This window comes from Solanum lycopersicum, chromosome 6, assembly GCF_036512215.1.
Source record: "Solanum lycopersicum chromosome 6, SLM_r2.1".
In the NCBI taxonomy this organism is placed as follows: Eukaryota; Viridiplantae; Streptophyta; class Magnoliopsida; order Solanales; family Solanaceae; genus Solanum; species Solanum lycopersicum.
In genome coordinates, this window is record NC_090805.1 from 46,171,131 (window position 1) to 46,177,130 (window position 6,000).

Below are 6,000 nucleotides of genomic sequence, written 5' to 3' on the forward strand. Positions count from 1 at the left end.
GTAAATTTTAGCTTATTAAAAAAAATGAGAAGTCAATTTGAACAAACTCTAGATTGATATTCCGCCGAAAACTTATATTTCCTAGTTAATCACTTCATTACATGTCAAAAAAATGTGTTGGTACTTCTGTGATTGCTTCTACAAAATCCACAAATAATGCGTCAACTAACATATTTTTAAAGATTAAAAATCTAAATTGATATAAATTTTACATTATTTTTCTCTTAAAATATATATAATTCTTTTTTAAAGAGCTCACAATAGTAATATCTAATATCTTTTCATATATGTCATATATAAAAAAATACTTCATTTTTCCTACCTTATGAGAATAGAGAAATTACTTCTGAAAAAATAATAATTCAAAATAAAAATATAACAAATTAGGTATGAAAATAAATACAATCATATAGAAGTCGTTGAAAATGACTTCATACAAGAAAAAGTTTTAAAATATAATCTCATACCACTAAGTATTTATATCAAATTAATGAAGTATTGCATATATGACGTATGACGTGTATCTTTGATATACACTTACAAGTTCTATTACTTGATTATATTTGATTAATATGCATTTCAACTTAAATTTATTATTTAACTGTGATAGACTTATATCATTGTTAAGATATTAAATGTTAATTGCTAATAATTTTTTATTGTTTAGATGATTAGATCAAGCTTTTCTTTTTAGTTGATGACCTTCTTACACATATATAAATTTGTTTATATGTGGGTTAGAATTTATGTAAATCAATATTGAAATTTTGATTCTCATATGCTATGGAATTCAATAAGCATGTTTTTGCTCCGCTAGCAAAACTCTTTACTAAAGAAAATAAGATCTCCGATCAAAGTGCTGGAAAGTCAGGACTGTAAAGAGGGATGAATCAAAGACGACTTCTCTCGTGAGGTATGATATGGAGATAATCCTGATGCTCCGCTAGTCATTCCTCATGTTGAACAAACTATAGATGATCTACATCTAGCCTTTCGATTTAGGTCGTCGCCCAACAACCCTCTTCTATTGTTCCCACTCTTGATGAAAGAAAAATTTCTGTTTTAAAAAATTAATTGTCTTCACTAATAAAGAATAAAAAAAAAGATATTAATCCACACATACAAAACATTATTATACTATGAAAATCTCTAAAAACAATTATATGTTTGTATTATTCATCACATCTTTTATTTGATAGGTGTTAAATACCAATTGATTTAATATATTTATTCTTCCATAATGGTCTCAACTCCATACGATTTTATACTAGGCCTATTGAGAAATGCATTTTGTAACTCTCCCATTTTGAGGTAAACTTATACTAGTCATGTCACTTTTGTTTTTGTAGTCTTTGCAATATCAACTCTTTATGAATTTATTTACTTTTGGATTATCGACACATTATTATGTTTTTATTATTTTCAGTTTCTTGTACAAATGAAAATTAAAAAGACTATTTTGTTTCAACTATATTAAAATATTAAATAATTGAAAAAGGGCCTAAAACATTTTTAAAGTATTAAAAATGGTACATAACAATCCCTCACCCATCTATTAGCTTTGAAATATCCTCACCATTCACCTATTGTCTCACAAATACCCTCTCCGTTCACTTTTGGGTCCTATTTTAGCCACTTCATTAACGGAGCACCATTCAAAATAATTAAATAATACTTTTAAGTATGTGACGCTCAACCATTGATTACAATTTAGTTATTTAATATAACTTTTAACCTACTCATTACCCACCTATTTTTTACTGAATCCACCTCAATGTTTTTTATATGCGCCCTAAAATATTGAGCATCAAATTATAAATGAGCATGAAAATATATTTTTGATGTCATGACATTAGAAACAACTTCCTAATGTCATGAATGAGCATCAAGAAATCTTTTAGAAGAACAAATTCAATAAATAAGCTTGAGTTTATTGATTAATACAAATTTTTAAATACATGCATTATATACGTGACAAAATATGTTTTTTGGTTCTTGTGAAGTCAAATATGAATTGCTAACATTATGTCTATGTAGTTCATATTTCTTGATTATCTGGAAAAAAAATATAATGGTGATAGAATTATAGTTATATAAATCAAACAGGCAATTATTAATGACATATAAAGAATTTAACGATAATAATAAAATTTTAGTTATATTATATTTTTACGGCAATAATATATATATATAAATATATTCCTAGCCAACATTTTATATAAATAATGTTAAAGACTTTAGCAACTTTTTAAATGCAATAACTTTAACTCAATTTTCTCGAAAAAAAATATATTATCATTAAATATCTTTATTTTTTTGGTAGTGAACGAAGTCAAAGGTTAATTCAGCAAAACTTAATAGCTTTAGATTTACATTTTGAATTTTTTATATAAATTTCTAACTCAGTATGTATATAATTTGTCTCTCTAAAAGAATTTTAGATTTTCTTTGTGACCTGATTAATTTAGATTAATATAATGGTCACACTATAGTACATTTTAATACTTATTTAACCCGTCCTATTCAATACCAAAAGAACCCATTGGTTCGATCGAGCGGGTAATGGATGAGTTTAAAATTATATTTTAGGATGGGATTAACAAGTATTGGGCGGATTCAGTTAAAAATGGGTAGGTTTAAAATTATATTAAATAATTAAATTACAACCAATGATTGAGCGCCACGTAATTAAAAGAATTATTTGATTATTTTATATGTTACTCCACTAATGAAGTAGCTAAAATTGGACCCAAAGGTGGGTGAGGAGTGTATTTGTGAGCCAATAGGTAGACGAGGAGGGTATTTTGAAACCAATAGATGAATGAGGTTAATTGTGTACCATTTTCAATAGTTTAAGGATATTTTAGACTCTTTTCCGTTAAATAATTAATTTCATACATTTTGATGATGTGAACATACAATTTTAAACTTGAAGATAAACAATTTCTTAATTTATTATCATATCATTTGGATAATTTATCATGATTAACATTAATTTATTATTTTTTCTAAACAAGATTTGAGACTCAAGATCCGTTTTATTTTCAAACTAACTTATAAGGTACACAAGCCAGTCCAATAAAAAAGTTTGATCTTTTAAAAAATGGAAAAAGGGATGAATTTACCCTCAAACTTTGATAAATGGTACGTATATGTTATCCTTATACTTTGGGTTCACCTAAGCCCCTGCCCGTCTAATTATAGGTATACACATGTCCCTCTTACTAATGGTCCCCTGACATTGTACACGTGTCTTAATCCTAATGAGCTGCCAGTTTGATATTTTTTTTAACCCATAGACCAACAACCCGCCCCATAAATTCAATACCCACCCGAATCCCTCTCTAATATATTTTAATTAAAAGACCCAAATCTAACACGCTGATGGCAATGATCATGGGAAATGAAGGTTTTTTTTGGTATCTTGATTGTCCGATGAGGAGGGCAACAATGATGGTTGGGTGTGGCCGGAGGAAATGAAAAACGAAGTTGATTGCACATTGTTTCCTGACTGATTTTCCGATTGTTGTTTTCGAGAAAAACAAGTGGGTTTTAGTGGTTGTGTGTGAACTGGTGGTCGGAGCTTATTAGAGCAGCGATGATAAACTTATTTGTCTGAAATTTTTTTTGGGTGTTTAGAGGTTGTTTGGCTGTTGTTACCGATGGAGATTTGGTGATGAAGTGGTCGGTTCTTGATTGTTTATTCAAAGGGATGGTTGGTTCATGGCTGCTGGAAAAAAAAAGAAAAATAAGTGAGATTTTAGGTGGTGGACTCGCCGAATTTCGACGAAACTCCAGCGACTTTATGGAAACAATAAACAATAAAAAGTACTTTTTGAACAGTAAAAAACTGAAAATTACCCCTAATCAACGAGCAAGACGCAACGGAATCGACGGACTTCATGGAGGCTAGGGTTTTGTGTGATAGGAACGGACCTGTTGGATTTGGTTCTTTCAATTAGAATATATCTCAGAGGGATTTGGGTGGTTATTGGGTTTATAGGGGCGGGTTGTCTGTTTATGGGTTAAAAAGAAAAGTCAAACGGTTTGTTCATTAAGATTAAGACATGTGTACAAATTAGTGAGAGGGGCATGTGTGTACATATAATTGGACAATAGGGGCTTAGGTGAATGCAAAGTGTAACGGCAGGGATATACGTACCATTTATCAAAGTTCAGGAGTAAATTCATCCTTTTTCCCTTAAAAATATATAGAGAGAGAAGTGTACAGTTGTTAAGCAACAATCTTATCTAAAAATATCATCAGAAAAATAAGAAGAGGCGTCAGTGGTCATTGCTATCTTCAATTGATGTGACTATTCCTCAAAGCTCTTTTACCTCATATATATAAACAAAGAATCTTACATTGTAGATAGTCCACGAAATGACACGATTTCAACTAGATCTTCAAGTTAAGTATTTTATTAATTAACGTTAATTGGTAAGTAAAAGATATATTAATTTACGGTGACGATCAAGCTACATCCTTACTATAAAATCTACTCACCTTGATACAAATAGCTTCATATGTTCTCAAATCATTTTTGTGCTTTCTTTTTAATCAGTTGAATACTGTGCTCATATATTCTCAATTCATTTTTGTACTTTCTTTTTAATCTGTTGAATAATGTGCTATGTGAATATGAAATGTAAGTGTTACTGATCATCTTGTTGTTTTGATAGCTCCCACGAAAAAGGCTAATTTCATTTTGCGTGTTGATAAAGACGGAATAGTATCTAATCTTAATCTACTTGTACTAAACTAGCAACCTTGGGCAACCTTAGTGTGATGGGTAATAATGATATAATTAGCATCATCAATTGGGATGCCTATTGGAGAAACACACATAACAAACCCTTCAATAACATCATCAAATTAAAGACGCTTATACCTTTCTGCCTTTGGAACATATGGATTACAAGAAACAACAACATTTTCAACAATATAAAGGAAGTCATTAATGGGGTTGCTGCTATCAACCATGGAATACAAGTAGACCAAAGGAAACTAACAGGCACCTCGAGTTACCATCGCAGTTAATTGGGAACCCCCTGGAAACTTATAAACTGAACATCGACGGGGCAACAGTGAGCGATCCGAGCATGGGAAGGATTGGAGGAGTGTTCGGAGACCACACTAGGGAATGAATCGTAGGCTTTAGCGAAAGTACTCCACGAACTAACTCTGTAATAGCAGAGCTTTAAGCGTTGCGAAGAGGGCTGCAACTTGGGATATTGCAGAACTTAATCTGAAACCTTTGATTATCAATACCGACTCTTCAAATATCATAAAATGGGTTAAGCATGATTACATGTCTTACTCTAACCTACTGATTGAGTGCAAATCATTGATGCTGAAGCTGGACACGCCTATGTTAATGCACACCTACCGGAAGCAAAATAGGGTGGTGGATAAAGTAAAGAATGAGGGACTATGAAGACAAGTTTTTGACGCCCCCAACACTTTCACTAGCCAACCAACATATGTATAGCAAGATAAGGAGGTGGATACTCAAGGAACATCCTTCGCTATAATAATTTCTTTTCCTAGTATTATAATCTAGGGCTGGGATATGGCCCAAAACTTAATAGCACTGGACCTTACAACAAGGAGGCCCACGAACAAAACTTAACTTGTCACTGTTTGTTTAAACATATGTCATAATATAACTATCTTTTCAACCAAAAAACAATGATATAATTAGAGATGTTAGCAGTCTAGTTACCTCACTGATGCTTTTAACAACATTGCTATTAGAGATGCTAATGTAGTACTATTTCAGTTCCCCTTGTAATATTCTAAAGTTATCTAATAATACTATTCCAGACCATAAAAAAATAATTAAAAAATTGAACATGTCAAAATAATCGAAAGTTGATGACTAGAAGAGTCATCAATAACGGTCATAAACTACTTGGATGAAACAAATTAAATTGAACTGGATTAAAAATTACGACATAATTCAATTACCGATTTTCTTATAAATTTTAAAATTATTT